General features: G+C 36.8%; 1 pseudogene; it reads left to right on the top strand.

Moving 5' to 3' along the window:
- The first annotated feature begins 6,371 nt into the window (after nt 1–6,371).
- On the top strand, nt 6,372–7,382 carry LOC100399171 (protein FAM171B pseudogene; annotated as a pseudogene).
- The last annotated feature ends 7,015 nt before the right edge of the window (nt 7,383–14,397 follow it).

Here is a 14,397-nt window from a genome sequence, read left to right as displayed (position 1 = left end):
TACACCATGGAATACTATCCAGCCATAAAAACGAAAGAGTTTATGTCCTTTGCAGGGACATGGAAACCGGAAGCCATCATTCTCAGCAAGCTAATGTAGAAACAGAAAACCTAACACTGCATATTCTCACTTATAAGTGGGAGTTGAACAATGAGAACACATAGACATAGGGAGAAGAATAGCACACACCAGGACCTGTTAGGGGAGGGAGAGCATTAGGACAAATACCTAATGCATTCAGGGCCCAAATCCTAGGTGACGGGTTGATAGGTGCAGCAAACCACCCACCATGGCACATGTATACCTATACAGCAAACCTGTACGTTCTGCACATGCATGCCAGAACTTACAGTAAAATAAATAAATAAATAATAAATAGTTAAGTTTCTTACTTGCCAAAGAACACCTGCAAAGGCTGGCAGAGGTGGTCTCTTTTCCTCAAATGTGCAGACACTAAGGCAAGGACATATGATTATGCAGAATCAGGGAATTATTACATTCCTTTTAAAAAAATGAATAAAGCTTTAATTGCATACCTTAAAGAAATAGAGACCTATGAATTGACTGATAAAAATTCAGAATAATTATTTTAAATAAGTTCTGTGAACAACAAGAAAATACAAATAGAAAACTAAGTAAAGTGTGAAATTCAATGTGTAAACAAAATGAGAAGTTTGACAAAGAATTAGAAACAATTGAAAAATAGATACCCTAGAGATAGAAATTACAGTGACAGAAATAAATTAAAAAAGAGCTTCAACAGCACACTCAATCAAGAAGAAAGAATCAGTGATCTCAATGACAGTATATTTGAAATTATTCATTCAGAGCAGCAAAAAGAAAAAAAAATGAGAAAAATGAAGAAAGCCTACAGGAATTATATGGGACACCATCAAGGAACTAACTTTAGCACAATAGAAGTTTCAGAAACACTAGAAAGAGAAAAACGGTCAGAAAGCCTATTTAAAGAAGTAATGGCTGAAATCTTCCCCAATCTGGTGAAAGATACCAACATTCACATGCAGGAAGAGCAGCGGTCTCCAAACAAATCAGACCCAAAGTGGAGTTCACCAAAACACATCATGATCAAACTATCAATAATCAAAGACAAAGAAAGAATTCTAAAATCAGCAAGTAAGAAGACAGGTATGACATATAAAGGAATTTTAATATGGCTACCAATATACTTCTTAGCAGAAATTCAGTAACTTGGAGAGAATGAGATGATATTTACAAAGTGGCAGAAGAATAAAGACTGCCAACCAATAATACTTTACCATCATATCTACGTGCTGCTGTAACAAAATACCTGAGAATGGGTAGTTTATAAAGAACAGAAATTAGGCCGGGCATGGTGGCTCACGCCTATAATCTCAGCACTTTACGAGGCTGAAGTGGGTGGATCACACGGTTGGGAGACTGAGATCATCCTGACCGACACAGTGAAACCCCATCTCTACTAAAAAAAAAAAAAAAAAATGCAAAAAATTAGCCAGGTGTGGTGGCACGTGACTGTATTCCCACCTACTTGGAAGGCTGAGGCAGGAGAATCATTTGAACCAGGGTGGCAGAGGTTGCAGTGAGCCGAGATGGTGCCTCTGCACTCCAGTCTGGCAACAGAGGGAGACTCTGTCTCAATAACAAGAAAAAATAGAAATTAATATTCTCAAAGTTCTGAAGGTGGGGATGTCCAATGTTTAGATACTAGCATGTGCTAAGGGCATTCTTGTTGCATCCTCATATAGTAAAAAACAGAAGGGTGAAGTGACAAATGCTTTGTCCTCACATGGCAGAAAAGTAAAAGGGCAAACTAGCCAAATGCTGTGTAAAGCTTTTAAAATAAATGTATTAATTCAAGAAAAAGAGGGTCTCATGGTCTTAACAACACTTAATGGTACCACCTCTTAAAACTACCTAATTATCAACACCTGGATTTTGGAGGGGAATATTAGAAACATAGCACTGGGCCAAACCGTCCTTCAAAAATAAGGGAGAAACAGAAATTTTCCCAGACAAACAAAAGCTAAGGGAATTTATCACAACTAGCGCCATCTAAATGCTAAAAGGAATTTTTAAAGCTGAAACAAAAGACTGATAAATAATAGCATAAAACATAGAAAAGTACAAAATTCAATGGTTTGAGTCATATATAGTCATATTTAGAATACTCTAATGCTGTAATTGTGGTGTGTAAATAAACTTTATCTCTAGAATTATGATTCAAAAACAAAATTATAGCTACAACATTTGTTAAAAAACAAGTTTCAAAAATACATAAATTTTGACATCAAAATTATGAAATAGGGATGACAAACAGGAAACCTGTAGAGTTTTTATATGTGATCAAATTTAAGTTTTTATCAGCTTAGAATTTACTGTGAGATATTTTATGTAAGCTCAGTGGTAACCAGAAAGCAACAACCTATAGTAGATTAATGAAACAGAAAACCATAAGCCGAGAAGGAATATAGCAATTAAAAAGGAACAAAAGACTCACAATCAGAAAACAAAAGGTTAAATGACAGTAGTAAGTTCTTACTTATCAAAAATTATTTTGAATGTAAATGAATAAAATTTTTTATTTAAAAGGCACAGAGTACCTGAATGGATTAAAAAACAAATCTCAAAGTATATTTTGCCTACAAGAGATACATTTTACTTTTAAGAACACATATACACTGAAAGTGAAGGGATTAAAAAATGCATTTCATATAAATAAAAACCAAAAGAGAATAGAAGTAATAACATTCATATGTGATAAAATAGCATTTACATAATGAATGATGTAAAAGAAGGTCATTATATCAGGATAAAGGGGTCAATTCATCAATAGAATATAACGATTATAAATATATATGACCTAACACTTGAGCATCTAAATATGTAAATCAAATATTAATAGATATGAAGAGAGAAAGAGATTGCAATATGGTAATAGTAGAGGACTTCAATACCTCACTTTCTTTTTTTTTTTTTTTTTTTTTTTGAGACGGAGTTTCGCTCTTGTTACCCAGGCTGGAGTGCAATGGTGCGATCTCGGCTCACCGCAACCTCCACCTCCTGGGTTCAGGCAATTCTCCTGCCTCAGCCTCCTGAGTAGCTGGGATTACAGGCACGCGCCACCATGCCCAGCTAAGTTTTGTATATTTTTTTAGTAGAGACAGGGTTTCACCATGTTGACCAGGATGGTCTTGGTCTCTTGACCTCATGATCCACCTGCCTCGGCCTCCCAAAGTGCTTGGATTACAGGCATGAGCCAAATACCTCACTTTCAACTATAGACATATCATCCAGAAAAGCAATCAATAAAGAAACATTAGAATGTAATTACATTTTAGACAAAATGGCAAACATTGTATATGTCTGTTAGCAAGAGCGTACACATCGTAAGCACATAAGGAAAATTCTCCAGGACAGATGATGTATCAGTCCACAAAACATGTCTTAACAAATTTAAGAGAATTGAAATCATATCGAGTAACTTTTCTCATCACAATATTTCAAAACTAGAAATAAAAATAGGAAAAATCTTGAAAAATTCACAAATATGTGAAAATTAAACAACATCCTTCTGAACAATCAATAGGTCAAATATGAAATCAAAAGGGAAATCAAAAACCTATTGAGACAAATAAAAATGAAAATACAGTATACCAAAATTTATGGCACACAAGAAAAGGAGTTCTAATAGGGACATTTCTAGCAATAAACACCTACGTAAAGAAGAAAGAAGAAGATAACATTGGGAAAATCTTCTAGACATTGGTTTAGGCAAGGATTTCATGATCAAGAACCCAAAATCACATGCAATAAAAACAAAGAGAAGTAGCTGGGACCTAATTAAACTAAACAGCTTTTGCACAGCTATTTAGTTTAATTACAGCTTTAACTTTTAGAAAAAGGAACAGTCAGCAGTGTAAACAGACAACCCACAGAATGGGAGAAAATCTTCACAATCTATACATCTGACAAAGTACTAATATCCAGAATCTACAATGAACTTAAACAAATCAGCAAGAAAAAAAAAAAAAAAAAAAAAACAATCCCATGAAAAAGCGGGCTAAGGACATGAATAGACAATTCTCAAAAGAAGATACACAAATGGTCAATAAATATATGAAAAAATGCTCAACATCACTAATGATCAGGGAAATCCAAATCAAAACCACAATGTGATACCACCTTACTCCTGCAAGAATGGCCATAATCAAAAAAATATCAAAACAGTAGATGTTGGCATGGATTCAGTGAATGTGGAACACTTCTACCCTGCTGGTGGGAATGTAAACTGTACAGTCACTATGGAAAACAGTGTGGAGATTCCTTAAAGAGCTAAAAGTAGAACTATCATTTGATCCAGAAATCCCATTACTGGGTATCTCCCCAGAGGAAGAGTGACTATTTAAAAGATAGTTGCATATGCATGATTATAGTGCCACAATTCACAATAGCAAAATTGTGGAACCAACCCAAATGCCCACCAATCAACAAGTGAATAAAGAAACTGAGATACACACACACACACACACACACACACTGGAATACTACACAGCCACAAAAAGGAATGAATTAACAGCATTTGCAATGACCTAGCTGAGATTAAAGATTATTATTTTAAGTGAAGTAACTCAGGAACAGAAAACAAAACATTGAATGTTCTCAGTGGTATGTGGGAGCTAAGCTATGAGTATGCAAAGGCATAAGAATAATGCAATGAACTTTGGAGACTTCAGGGGAGGAGTATGAGTGGGGTGAGGGGTAAAATACTACAAACATGAAGCAGTGTACACTGGTCGGGTGATGGGTACACCAAAATCTCACAAATCAACAATAAAGAACTTACTCATGTAGCCAGATACCACCTGTACCCCAATAACTTATAAAATATATAAATAAATAAAAATAAACAACCTAATATTACACTTCAAGGAACTAGAAAAAGAAAAACAAACTAAGCCCAAAGTTAGCAGAAGAATGTAAATAAAAAAGATCAGAAATAAGTTAAATAAAGACTATACAAAAGTAAAAAAGATTAATGAAACTGGGATTTGTTTTGATGATAAAACAAAGCTGACAAACTGTTGGCTAGGCTAATTCAGTAAAAATAGAAAAGACTTTTTTTTTTTTCCGCTGAGAAAACAGGGAATTTTAGTATGAATAAGAGGTCCTGGGGGACAGGGTGAAACCTGAGGGGCTTCCATAATTTAACATTCTTCAAAAGCACAGACAATAGCAAGGGTGGCTGGAGTGGGGGCCGGACAAGGGCTGGACCACCTCCGGCCCTGCCCACCTACCGAGGGGCACATTGCAGACGTGGGGCTCTTGTGGGAGTGCGGGGAGTCTCTCCCCAGAAGTGACCAGTCACATGCTGGGACAGGGACGAGGTTAACACTGATGTTTCAGCAGAAGAGGTATTTGTACTTGGCAGTGAGTAGAGGACAAGGCTGAGGCCACAAGGACTGTGACATCCCCCCAATGTCCGGGCCAGTCTGGAGGGTCCCCAAATTTTGTGCAGTTTGGGGCACCGGAGTAGTCCATCTGTCATGGTTAGTCTTGTTAATACATTGATCTGTGAGGTCAGTGGGAAGGGTTATGGCTAGGAGGTTAGGGGCGTGGGGTGTGGGTCCCAATGTCTGTGGCTTCCCACCACTGTGCCGCTCAGGGAGTTGCCTGGTTGGAAGGAGATGCCTGCCTTGCCCTGCCGGGTGCAGATGCAGATGAGGCCCTCCTGGCAGGCGGTGATGATGCAGTCCTCCAGGAACAGTAGGACCCTCTCACCTGCAAGGAACTTAGGTGCCAGCAGATGTTCTCTGACTTTGGCTTTCTTTGCTTCAGAATAATTATACCTAACCTTCTGGCTTCAGGATGGTAAAGTAATACCTTAATGCTGCCTTACTAAAAACTTTTTCTCAGGAAAATTCCATCCTTCCTAGTATACATGAAAGGAGCCTACCAAATGGTTTAGGTGAGGTTACCAATTTCTACAGTGGAGTTTCACACCTAAATCTTTGCAGAATATGTAAGGGTTAGTTTTTCATGTTCTGAATATATTTTCTTTCTGGGAAAGAAGTGGTGGAGAAAGGAAAAATGGATTTCTTAATTTCTAGCCAAAACACCAATAAGAAAGAGTTTCCATGGTAAAAAATCGAGACGATTTAAAAATCTACAATGAAGATGTTTCATTTCTATCAGTCAATCAAAATAATTACTCCAGAAATCCAACACAGTCTTTGGAGCCCAATGTAGGGTCCAAACAATCTAAATATATTAACAACAATCTATCTTCATCTCTGGGTGATGCTCAAGGTGAAAAGAGGTATCTCACAGGTAATGAGGAAGCGTATGGGCTTTCCCATATTTCTCAACAGCTTATGCATATTTACAGCCAGCCCACTGCCATCCTTCAAACATCTGACCGTTTCTCCACTCCAGAACAGTTACATGCTGCTAAGTCAGCTACTTTGCCAAGAAAGGGAGAGTTAGTCTATGGACAATTGATGGAATCAGTAAATCAAGATAACTTTACACAGACACTACCCAAAATGCCAATTCATTCTCATGCACAACCCCCAGATGCCAGGGAAGAGGATATCGTACTTGAAAGTCAACAGAGCTTGACATCCCAGGCTTCAGATTGGAGCTGATATTCAAGCAGCTTACTGGAATCTGTCTCTGTTCCTGGAACCCTAGATGAGGCTGTTGTAATGACTCCATTTTCATCAGAACTTCAAGGAATTTCAGAACAGACCCTTCTGGAGCTGTCCAAAGGAAAGCCCTCCCCCCATATCAGAGCCTGGTTTGTGTCTCTTGATGGAAAACCAGTTGCGCAAGTGAGACATTCCTTTATTGACCTGAAAAAGGGCAAGAGTACCCAGAGCAATGAAACCAGTCTGGACTCTGGTGTGGACATGAATGAGCTTCACTCAAGTAGAAAGCTTGAGAGGGAGAAAACATTTATCAAAAGCATGCATCAGCCCAAGATCCTTGACTTAGAAGATTTAGACCTAAGCAGCAGTGAGAGTGGAAGCACAGTCTGTTCCCCTGAGGACCCGTTTTAAGGCACATCCTAGATGGAGGGAGTGGAGTGATCATTGAGCACCCTGGGGAAGAGTCCCCAGGAAGGAAAAGCACTGTCGACTATTTTGAAGCTAATACATTCCCCACTAAAAGAAGGGGCAGACCACCACTAGCCAAAAGAGATAGCAAGACTAATATCTGGAAGAAGCGAGAGGAACGCCCACTGATTCCCATAAATTAACTCCAGCAGGGGTTGTGTGTCTGCTGTGTCGTGGTGTTTATTCTTACTTCTTCTTGTAAATTGCAGTATGGACATAAGAAGTTGAGACTGAGAAATCTCATGGTTCTTGGACATGTCTCAAGCAGAGTAAATGGTAATTTAGTAATCAGAGAGAAAGATACCAAGGAATGCTTTTTCTGGCCTATTCATTTAATTTTGATGTTCAATTTATAACATCCAAGTTTTCAAAATGTAAAAAAAAAGACTCAAATAAATAAAATCAGGAATAAAACGTGATCTATTGTAATTGATAGCACAGAAATACAAAGGATTGTAAGAAATACTATAAGCAGTCATACACAATAAAACTGAATAACCTAGAAGAAATGGATAAATACCTAGAAACATTTAACTACTAAGACTAAATCATGAAGAAATAGACAATCTAAGTAGACCAATAACCATTAAGGAGATTGAGTTAGCAATAAAATGTTTCCCATAAGAGAAAAGCTCAGGACTGGATGGATTTCCTGGTTAATTCTACCAGTTCTTCTCAAACTTTTTCTAAAATTGTAAAGGAGGAAATACTTCCAAACTCATTTGATCACTTTAGCACCCTGATACCAAAGTCATAGCCATTGCAAGAAATGAAAACTGTAGGCCAACATCCCTGATGAATACAGATGCAAAATCCTCAAAATAATACTAGCAAACAAAATCCAAAAGCATATTAAAAAGCTCATTCACCATGACCAAGTAGGATTTATCCCTGGGATACTAGGATAGTTTAACATACACTAATCTATAAAACACAGGAGAAAGCTTTATAAAATTGGTCTGGGAAATGCTTTTTTGGATATGATCTTAAAGACACAGGCAATAATAGCAAAAATAGACAAATGAAATAACATTCAACTAAAAATTTTCTATATAGCAAAGTAAAAAGACAATCCCTCGAGTAGGAGAATGTATTTGCAAACCATGTATTTGGTAAGTGGTGAATATTCACATATATAAAAACTGAGTCAACTCAGTAGCCAGAAACAAATAGGTGATTTAAAAACGGGCAAATTACTTGAACAGACATTTCTCAAAAGAAAACATAATAATGGCCAAACATTTAGAAAAAAAAATTCAGTATCATTAATCATCAGAGAATTGCAAATTAAAAACACAATGATATATCACCTCACAACTTCTTAAAAAAGAAGAAAATTGTGTTATTTGTGACAACATGGATAAAACTGAAGGACAATATCCTATGTGAAATAAGTCAGAGCCAGGCACGGTGGCTCACGCCTGTAATCCCAGCACTTTGGGAGGCCGAGGTGGGTGGATCACAAGGTCAAGGGATCCAGACCATCCTGGTCAACATGGTGAAACCCAGTCTCTAATAAAAATACAAAAAATTAGCTGGGCATGGTGGCACGTGCCTGTAATCCCAGCTACTCAGGAGGCTGAGGCAGGTGAATTGCCTGAACCCAGGAGGTGGAGGTTGCCGTGAGCCGAGATCGCGCCATTGCACTCCAGCCTGGGTAACAAGAGCGAAACTCCGTCTCAAAAAAAAGAAAAAAGAAAAAAAAAGTAAAAAGAAATAAGTCAGAAAGACTAATACTGCATGAATTTACTTGAGATGTGGGGAGGCTGCACATAGTTACTTTCTTCCGAAGAGTACAATATAGAAAGGGGAAAAATTTTTTTTTAAATCCCTGAAAAACATTACCCAAGCTATAAGATCAAGGTTACCATCAACGGTGATAAGTCAATTGATATCATGTGCTCCTGATACATGATGAGTATAGAATTTTATCTCTGTGATCTTCCTCCACAAAACTCATAGCCCTGGGCTTACCATGAGAAAAAGAACACACAAACCCCCATGAAAGGAACTTCTACAAAATATCTGACTGGTACTCCTCAAAACCTCAAAAGGTCATTCAAAACAAGGAAAGTCTGAGGAAATGTTATAGCCCAGAGGAGCCTAAGGAGACATCGTGACTAAATATGACGTCCTGGATAAGATTCTTGAACAAAATAAATAAGACATTAGGTAAAGGAAATCTGATGAAAGTACTGACTTTGTTTGATAACGTGTTGATATTGGTTTATAACTTTTGACAGGCGTTCTATACTGATGTATGATACTGACAAAAGGGGGGCACCGATGTAGGGTATATAGGACCTCAGTAATATCTTCAACTTTTCTGCAAATTTAAAACTATTCTGAAATAAAAACCTTATTGTAAAAAGTAAATATTCACTCAATCTCTTTTTGTTGAAGAACAACTTCTAGTTCTAAATCCTGAAGTATCTACACCTATATTTCATTGGAAGACATACAGACTGCAACTGCTGCAAAAAGCTCAGCTCTCCTAAAGCATCAAAAATTTTTATTATTGAATATTCAAGAATGAGAAATTGAGGATAAAAAGTTTTGTGCCATCATTTAATTGGACTTTGAACTCACAAGAATAAGAGTTAATAATGGCTTTGAACTTCTTAGAGCTTTAATTTCACTTAAAGTTAGCAAATCTCTAGGCATTGGCATGTCATTGTTATTCTTATCCTTTCATAGTCTCGTTGCAGAACTGTGATGAGTGATGTAGCCTGGGAATAATTTGGAATGGAAAGTACAATAGAGAGTGAATTCTTGGCTTTGATATAGGTGACATTGGATTGCACAATTAATGCGCAGTCATGCATCACAATGACAGGGACACATTCTGAGAAATGCAACATTAGGTGATTTTGTCATTGTGAAAACATTATAAAGAACACTTACACAAACCTAGATGGTATAGCCCACTACAGCGTGATAGCTATATCGTATAGCCCGTTGCTCCTAGGCTTCAGACTGGTACCTCACATTACTCTAATGAATACTGTAGGTAACTATAACACAAGGGTAAGTATTTTTGTGTCTAAACACAGAAAAGATAGAATAAAAATACAATATAAAATATTTACGAATGGTACACCTGTATAAGGCACTTACTATGAGTGTAGGGCTAAAAGTTGTTCCAGTGAGTCAGTGAGCCAGGAGTAGACAGGAATTCATATTCTATTTTTCTAGTGCATCACAGAAAAGACAGGTTTAAAAATCAGTTAAATCACCACTTAAAAAACTCATTAAATACTTCTTTCCCTTCACCCATATATTTGATCCCCAACCAAGTTGTGCCAGCTTGGCTTTACATATATAAATTATATCTGAAGTTGATGCAGTTATTTCCAATATTTCTGCCACTGCTCTAATAAAATTCATATCATGTTTTCTTCAGAAATTGTATAGTCTCCAAAGTGTACATCTTTGGATAACGTAGAGTCTCCAAACTATAATGAGCTCCTTAGTTTTTCTTGCTATACATAGAGTATTTGTGAACACAAGGCTATCTCAAAATCGTGTTAAAGAGTTGGGGTCAGGAAGCCTTCCCAGAAAGTGACATTTGATATCAGTTTTGAAGGATTGACAGGATTCAGCCTGTCAGAGAATGAAAATATATAAAAAATATTTCAAGAAGAACAAAATGTGACCAAAGGCTCACAGGTAAAAAGGTGTAATATGGCAAGAGTGGCCAGGTGGGATCTCAAGGACTGTGGGTGATGACCCATCTGGCATTATTAGAGAAGCGTTGTAGGCAATGAAGATTTGATTTAAATTGGATACAATATTTTGAATTCTGAATTACTCTAGTTGTTATATTTTCCCCACACTGTTGAGGAATTATATATAGAAAATTTCAGTTTAAGTAAGATTGTGGTTATTTAGAAATGTAAGTTTCTTCACTTAGATTTGCCTCATACTCTTCTCAAATGCACATTTCTCCTTCCTTTAATGAATTGCTGGCCCTTGAAAACACAAAGGAATTGTATATACCTGAGGAGCAACCAACCTTTAATTCTCTACACGCCAGCTTTTGAGAAGGGATAAGGGGATATTTTATTCATGTTGGCTTTAGCAGACTGTCCTTCATAGTAAGTCACTTGAGACCAGTAATCTGGTACCATGGTAATAAAGAGGGAAAGAGGGGGCTAGTGGAAAGCTTAGCATTTCTCAGCAGAAAAAAAGTCTTCCTAAATAACTAAAATATCAGAAGTGTCACAGTCTCTGACTATTGCTGGGATTCTTGGTGCATTTAAAATGTAAGTGTAAAGAGGGAACTAAGAAGTCTTCCTAGATTTGTGGTTTTCAAATGTCATGGATTTTTCCCCCACCCCCCTACACCCAGGGAATATCTGATGATGTCTGGAGATATTCTGGGTTATCCAGGGGATGCTAGTGGCATCTAGTAGGTAAAGACAGGGATGCTGATAAACATACTGCAGGATAAAAGCAGTCTCTCATCACAAAAGATTATCCAGCACATGATATTGTTACTTTTCAGAAGCTCTGTTCTAGATCACACCTTCAGTTTGCAGATGGTGAATAAGGTACACAGATACCATGTGGAGACCAAAGTATAAACAGCAGGAGAGATCTGAGATTCCCTCCTTGCCTCATGTGCTCAACAGTTATATGCCTAATGAGTCATGCAATAAAACTACTGGATAGAAACAGCAGAAAAGACATGGTTCTTATAAGAATCGAGGTGCAGTAGGAAATCAAGGATGTCAATCAACATGATCATTAACTTCCTTTCATGGAAAATATAAATCTCCTTGCTTTTTCACCATAGAATTACAAAAAAAAAAAAAAAAAAAAAAAAAATACCAAGAGAAAATGTGTTCTGATTTCAGGAGAAAGAGATAGTCAAGTTTTTTCTTAAATTAAGTTTCTTGCAAAACACCAAAGAACTCTGAGAATATGGAGTTTTCTTCTGAGATATAAATAAAATTCATACGAGCCTTAGAGAATTTGAATCACCCACTCTTTGGCACCTAAAATTTCACTTGGCCGAACAGCAGCTGTAGGTTTTTTTTTTTAAAAACGCTAATCAGATCTTATCACTTCCTTACTTAAAACTTGCTAGTAGCTTCTTATTGGAATCCCAGTAAATCCCTGATTCTTTTATCAATGCCTGCAGCACCCTAATGAATCCAGGTCTTCTCACATTTTGACCTTATCTTCTTTCTATCTTTGCCTCAGAAGTTTAAACTTATTCTTTCCGCTAAAGAAAATGCTATTTCCCTGAAGAATTTCATGTTTGGCTCCTTCTCAGACAAAAGCATTACTATATTTAAAGAAAGCCACTCTTATGATGTATTATTGTAGTTGTTTGTTAATTCTCCTCATAGCACTAAGAAAACTTGCAGTTATTTCATTTATGCATTGTTGACTTACTTTTTTCTAATACTGCAATATCATTTCCAAGAGTGTAAAAGCACTTGTTCACTGCTATATAACATTTAGCATAGCCTGTGACAGTTGGTGGAACTCAACAGGTTTGGGAAGTGTATAAATAAATTAATTCAATAAATAAGAAAAGGGGAAGAGATTTAATGTAAGATCTCAGAAAGGAAAATTTTTTTTAAAAATGAGTAAGGATCAGAATAAGATTTATTTCTAGGAACGAGAATAATCACATGAAGGGTTAAGAATGATCTTGTCAGAACATAAGGAGTCAGTTCTGAGACTGCAGTCTAATCCAAGCACTGCTTAAATTTGAACAAAAAACAGTGAAAATAATCTCACTGTCACATTAAGGTCTCCTACAGTTCTGTAACTTTGGTTCTGTTACTGTCTGTAACTGACTTGGGACCCTTCCTTGTGAACTGAGATAACATAAATACTTACCAATGGAATTGTTGTTAAGTTGGATGTTAAACATTAAGAATTAAATTGGATGTTAAACATTAAGAATCTTATTCCAAAGCCAGGCACATAGAGTTCAATAATAGTAGTCATAATTATTGGTTGGTGATATGATTTATTAATGATTTATTGCTGTCTAGATTCATTTAATTATTATCAGTAACAAAGAAAAACAAAAAAAAAATTGAAGAACACAGGGTTTGTTGTGGCTGTTTCAAAAACAGCAGAATAGGGAAAAATTAGAGACTGGAACAGTGCTCCAAGCAGAGTCCAAGTGGAATATAACACAGATGGAAGCATTGATGATGATAGCAGGGAGGAAGCAGAGAGGAGAAGCCCTGCTGCAGGAGGGAAGAGAGAGGAAGGAAAAGCATACACCCCTGGAGGCTTCTTGCCCACAGAGGAGTAAAGCACCTGGCCTAGAGTTGTGAAGGATGTGGATGAAAAAGAAGAGGAGACACTGAATTTGAGAAACTTTGCAGGAAAAGCAATAACCAAAATTTGGAGCTAGCTTTATTTTTGAGACAGAAAAAAGTAAGTGACCAAAAGATGAAGTTAAACATACTGCAAAGATTTGAGATATAAAAGTATTTTGTTTTTTCTAGTTCTTTCTTGAACAAGATAAAACAAAATACTTTTATTTTGAGATACAAAATAAATTAAGATACAAGTATATCAATAAATTGATATACTTGTATCTTCAGATCATAAGTGTTTTCTCTCACTCTCATTGTAGATTTCCTTTTCTTCTCCCCATATGTTTTCCATTCACTCTGTCTCTTTCTATTTCCAGGTTTTTGTGTTTTATTGTTTTTTGGTTGATTTGTTTTTTTGGCATTTTGAATATGTTCTCAGACGGTGATATAGTTTGTTTCTGTGTTCCTACCCAAATCTCATCATGAATTGTAGCTTCCATAATTCCCACAGATTGTGAGAAGGACCCTCCCAATCTGTGGAAGCTGGATCATGAGGGCAAATGCTCCCATAATGCTCTTGTGGTAGTGAATAAGTCTCTCGAGATCTGATGGTTTTATAATGGGTTTCTGCTTTCACTTCCCCCCATTCTCTCTTGTCCACCACCATGTAAGACGTGCCTTTCACCTTCCATTATGTTTGTGAGGCCTCCCTAGCCATATGAAACTGTGAGTCCATTAAACCTCCTTTTCTATAAATTGCCCAGTCTCTGGTGTGTTTCTATTAGCAGTGCGAAAACAGACTAATAAAGTAAATTGGTACTGGTAGAGTGTGTGCTGTTGTAAAGATATCAAAAAATGTGGAAGCGACTTTGGACCTGGGTAATAAGCAGGTTGGAACAGTTTGAAGGGTTCAGATGAAGACAGGAAAGTGTGCGAGAGTCTGGAACTTCCTAGGGACTTGTTGAATGGCTTTGATCAAGATGCTAATAATG

This window comes from Callithrix jacchus, chromosome 3, assembly GCF_049354715.1.
Source record: "Callithrix jacchus isolate 240 chromosome 3, calJac240_pri, whole genome shotgun sequence".
Lineage (NCBI taxonomy): Eukaryota > Metazoa > Chordata > Mammalia > Primates > Cebidae > Callithrix > Callithrix jacchus.
This window is presented reverse-complemented; position numbering and strand designations above follow the sequence as displayed.